This window comes from Elephas maximus, chromosome 5, assembly GCF_024166365.1.
Source record: "Elephas maximus indicus isolate mEleMax1 chromosome 5, mEleMax1 primary haplotype, whole genome shotgun sequence".
NCBI lineage: Eukaryota > Metazoa > Chordata > Mammalia > Proboscidea > Elephantidae > Elephas > Elephas maximus.
This window is the reverse complement of record NC_064823.1, coordinates 29306873-29322984: the sequence shown is the minus strand read 5'-3', so window position 1 is coordinate 29322984 and position 16112 is coordinate 29306873. Positions and strand designations below refer to the sequence as shown.

Genomic DNA, 16112 nt, shown 5'->3' with positions numbered 1-16112 from the left:
GTCTGGATTCTCAATTCTGTTCCATTGGTCTATCTATCTGTTGTTGTACCAGTACAAGGCCGTTTTGACTACTGTGGTGGTGTAATAGGTTCTAAAATCAGGTAGAGTAAGGCCTCCCACTTTGTTCTGAATAAAATATTTTAAAGTCTCTGCCCACACTACTCTTCAAAGTATCACGATTTCTTAGAGAAAACTGGTTTGTATGTTTTCATATCAACTCTGAATTTTTCTCAGAATTCTTTCACTTTTTTTGGAGTCAGGATGTATATAGGAAATGTTATCTATAACTTTGCCATATGAAAAAAAATTTTTTTTTACCCTTTTTTTTTAACAGATTTCTCTTGTACAATTTCTTATCGAAAATTGCTTCAAAATATTTGGAGAAGACATCCCTTTCCTCTTAGAGGAAAGCTCAATGATCACAACAATGAGTTGTGATAGTTCAGAGAAAGCTTCAGTTACTGTCAATAATTTAATGGCTTTTGTAAGAAACAGTGAGCCTGATAGGAGTCATGGGTGATACTTGGACAGCAACTGTCTTGGAGCTCAGAGTGAGACCCAAGGACAATTAATCTGGGCCCGGGCTCTTCTTGCTCCGTCTTCAGAAGGGTGGCTCATCGGTAGGGAGAGATAGGAGACTATTGGGAGATCAAAGAAAAGAGAAGGCTCAGTCTATGATCTCAAGAAGTTGCTAGTGCAGCTTGTAACAGCATCAGGAGAGAGCATGGCAGGATACAGTGGTTTGGAGACTTTTTCAAACAAAACTTTAAATGGAACCCTGATATACCTAATAGATGCACTCTGTTTGAAACCAAAGTGAGGGGCCAAGAGCACTGCCTGTTTTATTTCTTCTCCTCTTCTTGCTCAGTGGTCCCTGAGGCACCTCAGGGATCCAATGCTCTTTGAAACAGTTTGAAAAGAACCAGCATCATTGAGAAAAAAGGACTTGATGTCCAACAGCCTTTTCAGAGTATGAGGCCCTGCACCACCATTACCAGTTCTGTTATCTGTGGCCAGTTTTTCCAGCTCAGCCTCAAATTCTTAATCTCTACAATTCAGATAAAAATGGTATATAAGTCTTAGAATATTTCAGAGGATTAAATAAGGTTAAAAAATAAAATAAAATAGGGTTAGGATGTAAAAAAAAAAAAAAAAAAGGTAAAAAAGACAACAGTGGGCCAGTAGAGATTTCATTTGAGTCTAGCTAATTTTTTTTTTTTTTAATTATAGCTAGGAAACCGTGGTGGTGTAGTTGTTAACTGCTACAGCTGCTAACCAAAAGGTCGGCAGTTCGAATTCACCAGGCACTTCTTGGAAACTCTACGGGGCAGTTCTACTCTGTCCTATAGGGTCAGTATGAGTCAGAATCAACTCAACAGCAGTGGTGGGTAGTGGGTAATTATAGCTAAGGAGCCCTGGGTGGTTTCTAGGGAGGGGCCAGGAGTAAAAAGATGAGTCCCCTTCCTTCCTGCAAGTGCCTTCTCTCAGCTCATGTCTCCATTCCTGAAAACAAAATCGTAACACAGAGCTTATTCTCCATGCCAGGGAGAAGGGCAGTGTTGTTAAGGATCCAATCTTCACCAAGAATCAGACTTAGAGAAATGTCAAAGGTCTGTCCTCAAGACCCAGCTCACTTCTAGAAAGCTTCTTTTCATTCCTCCAGGTAGTAGTTCCCTTCTCTGTATCCCCAGAGCCCTTCATACATATTTTAATTGGGTGTGTACATATATGTGTGTCTTATTTGAATGTGAGCTTCTTAAGGCCTGGAAACTCATGTTTTCCCCATCTCAGGGCTTCCCTCAGGATCTAGGCCAGAGCACAACTTTTCCTATGACTGCCTAGCTTAGACACATCTGGAATGGAAGACCTTGAGTAGAACGGAAGAGTATCTGAGTTGAAATGGAATGTATTCTGAGCTTGGGCTGAAGTGGCCACTCTGTTCTACCTCCACAGCAAGCCATGTGGACCAAGCACACTTTCCATCTGAGCTTCTGACCCAGGTCTAGCCTGGAACAGGACTGCTTATTCTTGGGGGGCGGGGGGGAGGAGGTAATCTTCCTTCCTACCATTCTTTTTCCTACCATTCCTGCATTCTCCCATCAATATTTCTTTTTCTGAAGAAAATGTATTATTAATGTGGGGTAGAGTGTGGCCAGAATAGAATTCCTACCTAAAGTGTTTTTACTGTTATCATAGTTATTCTATAAGCACAAAGTTTTACCAATTTTAATTTTTAATATTCATGTCATACTTATAAGCATGAGGAAAAACTAAAACCTTTCCAGGACTGTACAAGGATGCCTATAAAGTTAGCTTGTTGAATCACTCCATGGTTTTCATGACAATAGCATGTATTTTCACTGGTCACATAGGCAACATGAACTCTCACACCAGATAATTTACATAACAAAAGGTCCATCTAAGCCCAGAAGTCCTTTTGAGATAGTGTAGAACTCAGTTTATACTTTGTCCTCTGTTTATGTTGCAAAGTAGCTTTATATATAGCTTTAAATCAAGGGATAGAGCAATGTTCTTAAGAGGTATTAAAGCTAAATAACTGAACACATTTGGATGGCTTAAGAAATAAAAAAAATCAGGTCAAGGGTAGGGAAACCAGGCTGAGTACAACTACTCCACCTATATATTAACTTGTATGTTCAACATTTGCACGTATTGACATTGCCAGATGTATAGGAATCCCTTCCTTGACTGAAGATTGTGTTTGTTTTCCTTCAGACTTTTAAAATGATGGAGTGTGAATGTTAGGGCAGGAAGAAAAAGTCTGAGTTAGGTGGAATGATGGCAGTCCTTCATGACTGCATAGCTTCTGGAGGCTGCTAAGCCAAATGGAGAAGGGGGATGAGGTCTGCTTTTGGAGGAGGTTGATGCCTTGGTTGCCTTGGGCCCTCTGTGTGAGGAATATGACTCTCATCAAGGTTGCAGTGAATGGTGCCTTGTGCTGAGGAGTACATTATACATTTCATCCATTTTAGTACTTAGTTCCATGAGGTGTCATGTTAAAGTTGAGGAACCTGGAGTTCAAAGAGATTCGAATAACTTGTTCAAGTAAACGGCAGTACCCTGTCATCCAGCACCGCAAGTGTTGTACCTAAGGTTATACTTGCCATGGCCTAGAAAAACCAAGTGGATGGGCATTTAAGGATATTTGGTGAAATATTGCTCATCTGTTTTTCCTCCCATGACTTGGCTCGTCTATGGACTCTTTTAGCATCTGGTTCTAAGCAGCTTAAGAAAATATTAGGACATCTTATCAGGAAACATTCATAGCTGAGTAGTAGAAAAGACCTCTCTGAACTCAGGTTTCATTGCTGACCACCTGGTCTTAGAAAAGCTCTTCTTGTTCAGCATTCCTTTGACAGGGACTGTTGGGTAGCTAAAAATCATCTCTGGGTAGCATGGGTGGGTGTTACAAGAAACAAGGCCACCTGAGTTCTCATCACACAGCCAGCATTTAAAGGTGACTTCCCAAGAATCCTGTCCTCAGGGGGAGGCACATCGTCCATGGAACTGCCTGAGGGTTGTGGCCCCTTGGGGTGAAGGAGTTATAGGCTGCCCAGGAGCTGGGATCAGGGAGGTTGAGTCATGAAGGGCAGATCTTTTTGATAAGAAAGAGTTCACAATAGTCAGGCACTCACTCAGAAAGCCAAAGAGGAATCTAGAGGGTGGAGACTTACTATTAAGGTAGATGATTATCAAACTCTGCTTGATTTTGATACCACATTTTGTAGCTTATCAAATGGGATCTGATTCCTCATGGATCGTATTTAACATCAGTGAACTTGTACCACCACGCATTCGGTGCCTCAGGAGGCACTGCAGCAGGAGCAGATAGCACCTGTAGGAAGTGTCGCCTCCAGAAGAATTGAACCTGAGTCTGATCAAGCCTCCAGATTTAACTATCCATTTACGGAATAAGGGAAAACAGAACAAGTTAACACCACGAGGATGTGATCCAACTACCCCAGGATGGGGGAATTCTACACACTGAATGACTCCATTTCTCTCTCTTCTAGCCCTAGGAAACAACATGCTCTACAAATGAAAACAGTGGATACAAGTTTAAGTGAATTAATCTACTACTTCTAATAATCTCACTTCTTCCTTAGATGTAGGCCAGAAGACAGTTGAAAGGAAATGGCGTATGATAAACAGCCAGGAAAACAAGTGCTCGGCTCTAGCATCCCCCAAGCCAGGGAAGCTCTGGATTTCCTCTGAAAGATGTTTGTGACAATGACAACCTGCCCACTCCTCTGCGGGTAGGTCTCCTTTTGGCCTTCTGTGGTCTTCCTGAGGAGGGAGATTGAGGAAGGGAAAGCTCTGGCAGGTCAAGTGTTCTCATCCACATCTGTTCCTAAGTGGAGAAAGCACTAGACAGCCCCTGGCTTTGGCTGAGAAGCTTTGTTACATTATTTCAAAGAATAAAGATTCGACTTAGTTATTGCAGAATCATAAATAAGGTAGACAGAAGAGAAAACGCTGATTTTGAAAGAGGAAAGAAAATACAAGAAGTAGGAATGGGGGATACAGTTGCTTGAAGGGGGATAAGCAAATGGTAAAAGTATGGCAAGATTTCCACATTTGGGGAAAAGCATCCATATTATAATGAGAAAAGAATGGTGAGGTAGGAAGGTGTAATTTAACACATGCCTTAAAGTCGACATAGAAGTTTGATTTAAAAGTGTAATTTCACTGAAAAAGGAAAATCTGAATAAAGCAAGTGTTTAAAGTGTTTCAGGGTAGGAATGTAGAGTGGACCAGTGAATTGAAAACATATTTAGAGACACCAAAAAGAAAAAAAAAACTTAAGAAGTAACTTCAGTCCTTCCAGCTTCAGCACAGTACTCTCCTGTAGCCTAGCTTTGGCTGCCGACAAGGGCAAACTTGTGCTGAGGCCTGTGTGTATGCAATGCCACATCCTGTTTCTTTTCTGCCCCCATAGGATTTGCTTTGCTTTGTTAATCAGAATGGGCTTCTGACAAAGGGCATCTTCGGAACATAGGCCAGTGTAAAAGCATGTGGAGCCCTAACGGAGAAACTAAATTTTGGAGAAAAAGTAAAGTTGGATGAGGAATCTGTTTTTGTTGTAGCATCTGTATTAAAGGTAAGAAAAGTTCTTGCATCATTTTCACACATTGTAGCTCTAAAGAAATATGATTGGCTTCCTTCTTCATGATTGGAAAAAACCATAGTAGGTATAATACATTCAGAATCTGAAAAACTGAAAAACGTTACAGAAAGGTGAGGAAACTGCCTTGGGTGTTAAAAGCACACCACCCTCTCTGTCTGAACGCCACATGCAAACGAAGTAAATAAATAAAAATTTCGAAGCACGCACTTACACACACACAAGCATCCTACTTTTGAAGAGTTCCTCACTGGAAATGATGGCAAAGTTTCCAAAATAAGTTTCTTTTTAAACTTCTGAAAATATGACAAAAGTTTAGCATAATAAAGAAATTTTTACCTTATGATGGGTCACAAAATGCTCAGTCAGCCACCAATAGTTCCATTGGTTTTATCATCATTCCTTCCCATTCCCTTAATGCCTTTCTCTTTAAAAGTGGCTTTGGAATGATTCTACCATTGGGCCTTCTTTCATCTCGACCACCTTTGGCATCATTTAATAATACTTCTTATGCTTAAATTGCCACTTATGGTACAGTTACACAGTAACCTACTGTTCTAAAATGGCTTTCTCTTCACATCCTTAGAGATGCCTCATGTTTTGTTTTGTTTTTTATTCAGCTATTTTTTTTTCATTTTTTTTTTAATAACTTTTATTAAGCTTCAAGTGAACGCTTACAAATCCAATCAGTCTGTCACATATAAGTTTACATACATCTCACTCCCTACTCCCACTTGCTCTCCCCCTCTTGAGTCAGCCCTTTCAGTCTCTCCTTTCTTGACAATTTTGCCGGCTTCCCTCTCTCTCTATCCTCCCATCCCCCTCCATACAAGAGTTGCCAACACAATCTGAAGTGTCCACCTGATATAATTAGCTCACTCTTCATCAGCGTCTCTCTCCCACCCGCTGACCAGTCCCTTTTGTTTCTGATGAGTTGTCTTCGGGGATGGTTCCTGTCCTGTGTCAACTGAAGGTCTGGGGACCATGGCCGCCGGGATTCCTCTAGTCTCAGTCAGACCATTAAGTCTGGTCTTTTTATGAGAATTTGGGGTCTGCATCCCACTGATCTCCTGCTCCCTCAGGGGTCCTCTGCTGTGCTCCCTGTCAGGGCAGTCATCGATTGTGGCCGGGCACCAACTAGTTCTTCTGGTCTCAGGATGATGTAGGTCTCTGGTTCATGTGGCCCTTTCTGTCTCTTGGGCTCTTAGTTGTCGTGTAGCCTTGGTGTTCTTCATTTTCCTTTGCTCCAGGTGGGTTGAGACCAATTGCTGCATGTTAGATGGCCGCTTGTTAGCATTTAAGACCCCAGACGCCACATTTCAAAGTGGGATGCAGAATGATTTCATAATAGAATTATTTTGCCAATTGACTTAGAAGTCCCCGCAAACCATGTTCCCCACACCCCCGCCCTTGCTCCACTGACCTTTGAAGCATTCATTTTATCCCGGAAACTTCTTTGCTTTTGGTCCAGTCCAATTGAGCTCACCTTCCATGTATTGAGTGTTGTCTTTCCCTTCACCTAAAGCAGTTCTTATCTACTGATTAATCAATAAAAAACCCTCTCCCACCCTCCCTCCCTCACCCCCTCGTAACCACAAAAGTATGTGTTCTTCTCAGGTTTACTATTTCTCAAGATCTTATAATAGTGGTCTTATACAATATTTGTCCTTTTGCCTCTGACTAATTTCGCTCAGCATAATGCCTTCCAGGTTCCTCCATGTTATGAAATGTTTCAGAGATTCGTCACTGTTCTTTATCGATGCATAGTATTCCATTGTGTGAATATACCACAATTTATTTACCCATTCATCTGTTGATGGACACCTTGGTTGCTTCCAACTTTTTGCTATTGTAAACAGAGCTGCAATAAACATGGGTGTGCATATATCTGTTTGTATGAAGGCTCTTGTATCTCTAGGGTATATTCCGAGGAGTGGGATTTCTGGGTTGTATGGTAGTTCTATTTCTAACTGTTTAAGATAACGCCAGATAGATTTCCAAAGTGGTTGTACCATTTTACATTCCCACCAGCAGTGTATGAGAGTTCCAATCTCTCCGCAGCCTCTCCAACATTTATTATTTTGTGTTTTTTGGATTAATGCCAGCCTTGCTGGTGTGAGATGGAATCTCATCGTAGTTTTAATTTGCATTTCTCTAATGGCTAATGATCCAGAGCATTTTCTCATGTATCTGTTGGCTGCCTGAATATCTTCTTTAGTGAAATGTGTGTTCATATCCTTTGCCCACTTCTTGATTGGGTTGTTTGTCTTTTTGTGGTTGAGTTTTGACAGAATCATGTAGATTTTAGAGATCAGGTGCTGGTCGGAGATGTCATAGCTGAAAATTCTTTCCCAGTCTGTAGGTGGTCTTTTTACTCTTTTGGAGAAGTCTTTAGATGAGCATAGGTGTTTGATTTTTAGGAGCTCCCAGTTATCGGGTTTCTCTTCATCATTTTTGGTAATGTTTTGTATTCTGTTTATACCTTGTATTAGGGCTCCTAGGGTTGTCCCAATTTTTTCTTCCATGATCTTTATCGTTTTAGTCTTTATGTTTAGGTCTTTGATCCACTTGGAGTTAGTTTTTGTGCATGGTGTGAGGTATGGATCCTGTTTCATTTTTTTGCAAATGGATATCCAGTTATGCCAGCACCATTTGTTAAAAAGGCTATCTTTTCCCCAGTTAATTGACACTGGTCCTTTGTCAAATATCAGCTGCTCATACGTGGATGGATCTATGTCTGGGTTCTCAATTCTGTTCCATTGGTCTATGTGTCTGTTGTTGTACCAATACCAGGCTGTTTTGACTACTGTGGCTGTATAATAGGTTCTGAAGTCAGGCAGAGTGAGGCCTCCCACTTTCTTCTTCTTTTTCAGTAGTGCTTTGCTTATCCGGGGCTTCTTTCCCTTCCATATGAAATTGGTGATTTGTTTCTCTATCCCCTTAAAATATGACATTGGAATTTGGATCGGAAGTACATTAAATGTATAGATGGCTTTTGGTAGAATAGACGTTTTTACTATGTTAAGTCTTCCTATCCATGAGCAGGGTATGTTTTTCCACTTAAGTATGTCCTTTTGAATTTCTTGTAGTAGAGCTTTGTAGTTTTCTTTGTATAGGTCTTTTACATCCTTGGTAAGATTCATTCCTAAGTATCTTATCTTCTTGGGGGCTACTGTGAATGGTATTGATTTGGTTATTTCCTCTTTGGTGTTCTTTTTGTTGATGTAGAGGAATCCAAGTGATTTTTGTATGTTTATTTTATAACCTGAGACTCTGCCAAACTCTTCTATTAGTTTCAGTAGTTTTCTGGAGGATTCCTTAGGGTTTTCTGTGTATATAATCATGTCATCTGCAAATAGTGATAACTTTACTTCTTCCTTGCCAATCCGGATCACCTTTTATTTCTTTGTCTAGCCTAATTGCCCTGGCTAAGACTTCCAACACGATGTTGAATAAGAGCAGTGATAAAGGGCATCCTTGTCTGGCTCCCGTTCTCAAGGGAAATGCTTTCAGGTTCTCTCCATTTAGAGTGATATTGGCTGTTGGCTTTGCATAGATGCCCTTTATTATGTTGAGGAATTTTCCTTCAATTCCTATTTTGGTAGGAGTTTTTATCATGAATGGGTGTTGGACTTTGTCAAATGCCTTTTCTGCATCAATTGATAAGATCATGTGGTTTTTGTCTTTTGTTTTATTTATGTGATGGATTACATTAATGGTTTTTCTGATATTAAACCAGCCTTGCATACGTGGTATAAATCCCACTTGATCAGGGTGAATTATTTTTTTGATGTGTTGTTGGATTCTATTGGCTAGAATTTTGTTGAGGATTTTTGCATCAATGTTCATGAGGGATATAGGTCTATAATTTTCTTTTTTTGTAATGTCTTTACCTGGTTTTGGTATCAGGGAGATGGTGGCTTCATAGAATGAGTTGGGTAGTATTCCGTCATTTTCTATGCTTTGGAATACCTTTAGTAGTAGTGGTGTTAACTCTTCTCTGAAAGTTTGGTAGAACTCTGCAGTGAAGCCGTCCGGGCCAGGGCTTTTTTTTGTTGGGAGTTTTTTGATTACCGTTTCAATCTCTTTTTTTGTTATGAGTCTATTTAGTTGTTCTACTTCTGAATGTGTTAGTTTAGGTAGGTAGTGCTTTTCCAGGAATTCATCCATTTCTTCTAGGTTTTCAAATTTGTTAGAGTACAATTTTTCATGATAATCTGAAATGATTCTTTTAATTTCATTTGGTTCTGTTGTGATGTGGTCCTTCTCATTTCTTATTCGGGTTATTTGTTTCCTTTCCTGTATTTCTTTAGTCAGTCTAGCCAATGGTTTATCAATTTTGTTAATTTTTTCAAAGAACCAGCTTTTGGCTTTGTTAATTCTTTCAATTGTTTTTCTGTTCTCTAATTCATTTAGTTCAGCTCTAATTTTTATTATTTGTTTTCTTCTGGTGCCTCATGGGTTCTTTTGTTGCTCAGTTTCTATTTGTTCAAGTTGTAGGGACAGTTCTCTGATTTTGACTCTTCTTTTTGTATGTGTGCATTTATTGATATAAATTGGCCTCTGAGCACTGCTTTTGCTGTGTCCCAGAGGTTTTGATAGGAAGTATTTTCATTCTCGTTGCATTCTATGAGTTTCCTTATTCCCTCCTTGATGTCTTCTATAACCCAGTCTTTTTTCAGGAGGGTATTGTTCATTTTCCAAGTATTTGATTTCTTTTCCCTAGTTTTTCTGTTATTGATTTCTAGTTTTATTGCCTTGTGGTCTGAGAAGATGCTTTGTAATATTTCGATGTTTTGGACTCTGCAAAGATTTGTTTTATGACCTAATATGTGGTCTATTCTAGAGAATGTTCCATGTGCGCTAGAAAAAAAAGTATATTTTGCAGCAGTTGGGTGGAGAGTTCTGTATAAGTCAATGAGGTCAAGTTGGTTGATTGTTGTAATTAGATCTTCCGTGTCTCTGTTGAGCTTCTTACTGGATGTCCTGTCCTCCGAAAGTGGTGTGTTGAAGTCTCCTACTATAATTGTAGCGGTATCTATCTCGCTTTTCAATTCTGTTAAAATTTGGTTTATGTATCTTGCAGCCCTGGCATTGGGTGCAGAAATATTTAATATGGTTATGTATTCCTGATCAATTGTCCCTTTTATCATTATATAGTGTCCTTCTTTATCCTTTGTGGTGGATTTAAGTCTAAAGTCTATTTTGTCAGAAATTAATATTGCCACTCCTCTTCTTTTTTGCTTATTGTTTGCTTGATATACTTTTTTCCATCCTTTGAGTTTTAGTTTGTTTGTGTCTCTAAGTCTAAGGTGTGTCTCTTGTAGGCAGCATATAGATGGATCGTGTTTCTTTATCCAGTCGGTGACTCTCTGTCTCTTTATTGGTGCATTTAGTCCATTTACATTCAGGGTAATTATAGATAAATAAGTTTTTAGTGCTGTCATTTTGATGCCTTTTTGTGTGTGTTGTTGACAATTTTTCCACATACTTTTTTGTGCTGAGGCGTTTTTCTTAGTGAATTGTGAGATCCTCATTTTCATAGTGCTTGACTTTATGTTAGTTGAGTCGTTATGTTTTTCTTGGTTTTTATCTTGAGTTATAGAGTTGTTATACCTTTTTGTGGTTGCCCTATTATTATCCCCTATTTTTCTAAGTAAAAACCTAACTTGTATCGTTCTATATCTCCTTGTATCACTCTCCATATGGCAGTTCAATGCCTCCTGTATTTAGTCCCTCTTTTTGATTATTGTGATCTTTTACCTATTGACTTCCATGATTCCCTGTTATGTGTATTTTTTTTTTTTAATTAATCTTAATTTGTTTTTGTGATTTCCCTATTTGAGTTGATATCAGGACGTTCTGTTTTGTGACCTTGTGTTGTGCTGATATCTGATATTATTGGTTCTTTGACCAAATAATATCCTTTAGTATTTCTTGTAGCTTTGGTTTGGTTTTTGCAAATTCTCTAAACTTGTGTTTGTCTGTAAATATCTTAATTTCGCCTTCATATTTCAGAGAGAGTTTTGCTGGATATATGATCCTTGGCTGGCAGTTTTTCTCCTTCAGTGTTCTGTATATGTTGTCCCATTCCCTTCTTGCCTGCATGGTTTCTGCTGAGTAGTCAGAACATATTCTTATTGATTCTCCCTTGAAGGAAACCTTTCTTTTCTCCCTGGCTGCTTTTAAAATTTTCTGTTTAACTTTGGTTTTGGTGAGTTTGATGATAATATGTCTTGGTGTTTTTCTTTTTGGATCAATCTTAAATGGGGTTCGATGAGCATCTTGGATAGATATCCTTTCGTCTTTCATGATGTCAGGGAAGTTTTCTGTCAGGAGTTCTTCAACTATTTTCTCTGTGTTTTCTGTCCCCCCTCCCTGTTCTGGGACTCCAATCACCCGCAGGTTATCCTTCTTGATAGAGTCCCACATAATTCTTAGGGTTTCTTCATTTTTTTTAATTCTTTTATCTGATTTTCTTTCAGCTATGTTGGTGTTGATTCCCTGGTCCTCCAGATGTCCCAGTCTGCATTCTAATTGCTCGAGTCTGCTCCTCTGACTTCCTAGTGCATTGTCTAATTCTGTTATTTTATTGTTAATCTTTTGGATTTCTACATGTTGTCTCTCTATGGATTCTTGCAACTTATTAATTTTTCCAGTATGTTCTTGAATAATCTTTTTGAGTTCTTCAACAGTTTTATCAGTGTGTTCCTTGGCTTTTTCTGCAGTTATCCTAATTTCATTTGTGATATCATTAAGCATTCTGTAAATTAGTTTTTTATATTCTGTATCTGATAATTCCAAGATTGTATCTTCATTTGGGAAAGATTTTGATTCTTTTGTTTGGGGGGTTGGAGAAGCTGTCATGGTCTGCTTCTTTAAGTGGGTTGATATGGATTGTTGTCTCTGAGCCATCACTGGGAAACTAGTTTTTCCAGAAAATCTGCTGCGTCCAGTCCAAATCCCTGCGGGACGGTTCCCCGGCTCGGACGCTGCTCTTTCTGCTCCAAGACCAGTCACTGCCTCCCGGGGACTTCTCCTACCGGCTGCGTCCCACGCCGCCCGTGGAACCGGCTGGTCCCCCTCCCGGGGTTAGTTCAGGGGGGTGGAGCAGCTCTCTGTACGCTGGCTTCAGGCTCTGGAAACAATCGCTGCTTCCCCGTATTAGTTTGTTCTCCGTCTCTAAATCTGTGTTTGTTGTTTAGGGTTCGTAGATTGTTATGTATGTGATCGATTCACTTGTTTTTCCGTGTCTTTGTTGTAAGAGGGATCCGAGGTAGCGTCTGCCTAGTCCGCCATCTTGGCTCCTGCCTCATGTTTTTTTGAAAATAGAACTTATATCCCAACCAGCTTTTGGCAAAGTTTTGAGTCCAGAACAGCCTCTGAAGGTCTCCTTCAGGGCTCTGGTCACCAGCACTGTGGAGATGCAAGGAAGGCAGGGTAGAAATAGGGCCACAGTCCCCAACTCAAGCTGAGGCATAAAGATCAAAAGTGCCTTGCCATAGACATGAGAATTTTCTACATTCCATTTCCAGTCAAGTGCCAAGTGCCCCTTTAATATTACTTCATGAGTTTATATACAATGAAATCTGTCTTGGTAAATGGTACATCGTATATGCATTAGTAAGTGGACATTTCTTGCAAACCTGTGCCTTGGTCCATATGAAAATATGTAGCAACAAATATTCTATCACTAGTGTGTACCTGCTTTTCTCTATCACCCTCTCTGTCCAGTAGCTTTTAACAAGTACATTAGCATAAATTAGCCAGCCCCCGGATGAAAAAGCTGTGGCCCCTCACTGCTAAACTTCTACCAAGACTGTATGCAGAATTCTGTTTATACCTCCAGCCTGAGCTGAATTTTTGCCTGATTGTTATTTTGTGAGTTCACTGATTGGTCTCTTGAGAATCCTTACAGGGCACTCGTAATGGAAGAAGGGGCATGCTTCCTTTGAGGCAGTGCCCTGCTGGAAGGATGTAGAGGAAGTAAGGTCACCATTGCTCTAATGAGTAAAGGGTGGGAGGGACTTGGGAAACTGATCTAGACCCTCTTCATTGTGCTCCTCTGGTTCTGTCTCTCTGGCCACATTAAGGGACCTGCAGGCAGTGTGTGGTCAAGAGCTCAGCTGGTAACCAAAAGATCAGTTCGAATCCATCACCCTCTCCCTGGAAACTCTATTGGCCAGTTCTACTCTGTGCTATAGGGTCACTATGAGTAGGAAACGACTCAACCGCAGTGGGTTTGGTTTTTGGTTTGGAGGCAGCCTGAGACATACAGGAACCCTTTGGAGCCAGAGGGCATGCCACCCAGCACCTCCCAAAGACCCTAGCTTCCTTTCTTGCCTGAGTGTTGTTTGGAATGCCTCATACGACCAGAGAGGACACAACAACGTCACCTGACTTTGTCAGACTGAGGAGAAGGTGTAGGGTGTTCTGAAAAGGACTGGCTGTAGTGTTTTATTCACACTTCTTCCTGAAGGATTTGTCCAAAGCAGTGAGATGGCAGAGGGACTCTTCAGGTTGCCCTGAGATTTAGGCCTTTTTTTTTTTTTTTTTTTTCTGGTAGCATGTATTTACATTCCTATTGACCATCTGCCACCCAAACTCTTCTCCTCTCCAGACACTCTTTACTGTTTAACAAAGAGAACATATATTTGGAGTGAAAGAGTCTTCTTAACCAGTCAACTTCTGGTTTTCTTTGTTGTAGGAAATTAGAGTTAAGCTTAGCATAATTAGGAACTGGTGGCAGGTGGGTTAATATGTCAGTCTTTTGTAACCTAATCATGGAAGTGACGTCACATTACTTTTGCTATATTGTATTCCCTAGAAACAAGTCAAGGTCCAGCCCACACTCAAGTCGAGGGCGTTACACAGGAGCGGGATCGTAGGGAGCCATGTCAGAAGCTGCCTACCACATGCCTCTTCTATACCTGACTTCTAATGTGCGTACAGAATTGGAGTTCTGAAAGTTCAATAGATTTACATTTAAAAAAATAGATGACTTTTGTAATGATACTGCTAAAGCACAAGTATCCGTGTTCCTTTCTACAAGGGGAAGGAATGGAACAGAGAAAGAATGTAATGAAACCACCTTGCTCCTTGTTAACAGTTTGAACAAAACTATGCTCCTTGTTAACAGCTTGAACAAACAGGTTCCTAAAATTATCTTAGAAACGTAGTTACACTTGGTCTTTCCTTGTTTTCCATTAGCGTTTGGCTATATGATAAATGAACTAGTGAAGATGTATTCAATCGCTATTATGCTGGGGCCATAATAACATACACTAGGTATCTAAGCAACAAGTTAGGTGTTCCCCTTTGCAAGGTGCATGCCTTACACAGTGATTTGACTTTCCAGCAAGAGTTAGAGTTACCCATCTGTAGACACTTGCCTTTTTCTGTGTTCTAAGCAGGAACTAGCAAGAGGGTGGCCCCCTGTGGTTATAAATCTTAGACATTCCTAAAGTTTTCTTTTCCTAAAGTTGACAGAGCTTGATGGGAGTCAGACTTTGTAACCTTGTTCTTGTTAATACCATGCCAAAACTAACTGGACAGTTCCCTAAATCAGAAACGAATATATGATGAGAACCCCATTGAGATTGCCATTGAGCTGTCTATAATAGATGTTCAGTAGTAAACTCTCCTGACATATTCTGCTTGGGTCATGTTCTGCTTCATCACACCCTCTCCCACCAATGGACTCTGCAGCACAGGGTCCAGGAAAACAGAGAGGAGACATATTCTCTGAGTGCATGCCGGCTGGTGCACTTCAGGCAAAGGTGCTCCTGAACCACCCAGCCCCCCATGCTCCCAGAGCCAGCCATAGCTGGTGTTCTTCACCCTCCAGATATATTGGGGCCACTCCATGGGGAACACAGTGAGAAGCCTTAGCTACCACGAATGGGTAGTGTACATCAATATCATCGTAAAGGGGTAAGGGAAAAGGGACTTCTCCGTTTTCTTCACCGCTCTGTCCTCAGTACTCAAAACAGTGTCTGGCCCACATAGAAGCTCAGTAAATAAAAGAATGACTAGATGATTTCCAGATTGTTACCCTGATAGTTGCCCTGAGGAATTTCCTGAAGTAGCTGTTATTAAGAGAAGCCTGGTGGTGCAGTAGTTAATAAGCACGGTATACTATCGCTGCAAACCAAAAAGGTCAGCAGTTCGAATCCACCAGCCTTTCCTTGAAAACCCTGTGGAGCAGTTCTACTCTGTCCTATATGGTCGCTATCAGTCAGAATCGACTTAAAGGCAATGGGTTTTTTTTGCTGGGGAGGGGGCTAGTAGGGTTAGGCTATTTAGTGAGACCATTGGTAAAAGATGTGACTTTGAAGCTAGCAAGATGTGACATCTCCCCCTTTTTATCACACAAAAATTAAGCCTAATAAATTTTAATAGGCCCAACTGTAAGATACCCAAACTGTAAGATATTAAGACATATTTTCCAAGTCACCTCTTAGGAAGCTCGCTTATGCATGCCTCTAGCTCTAGTACTCAGATGCCTGATGTTTTGCTGTATCTAAATGTTGATCATTATTATTATTATTTTAATATTTTACTTCTCAAAGAAACTAAAACTCAAGGAAAACATGATATCCTATCCCACCTTTCAAATTAATGTAAAGAGCTCTGGTTGCTCAATGGTTAAACACTTGGCTGCTAACCAAAAGGTCAGTGGTTTGAACCCACCAGCCGCTGCTTGGGAGAAAAGACCTGGCGATCTGCTCTCATAAAGATTACAGCCTAGGAAATCCTATGAGGCACTTCTCTGCTGTCACATGGGGTCACTATGATGAGTCAGAATCAACTCAGGGGAGCACAGAAACAACAAAAATCCTTAAAGAGAAGAAAAACGAAGATTTTATGAGAGAAGATTTTTCCCAAGATGCACATATACCTCAAGTCAAAAGAACTCGTCCTGTTTTATACCTGGGTGTGTGTGTTTGTGAGTGTGTGTCTGTAG

General features: G+C 40.3%; 1 protein-coding gene across 4 annotated transcripts in view; it reads left to right on the top strand.

The window, feature by feature from the left end:
• The window catches only part of LOC126076824 (rho GTPase-activating protein 20-like), a 155879-nt gene that overhangs the window by 46403 nt on the left and 93364 nt on the right, over window positions 1-16112 (top strand). For 2 of the 4 annotated variants that reach the window (XR_007517608.1, XR_007517607.1), the window contains 3 exons: window positions 4128-4277; window positions 4961-5122; window positions 13974-14088. The exons of the other annotated variants lie outside the window; for them this stretch is intronic. The gene's annotated coding sequence lies outside the window, so the exon portion shown is untranslated. The remainder of the gene's footprint in view (window positions 1-4127; window positions 4278-4960; window positions 5123-13973; window positions 14089-16112) is intronic. 4 annotated transcript variants of the gene reach the window in all.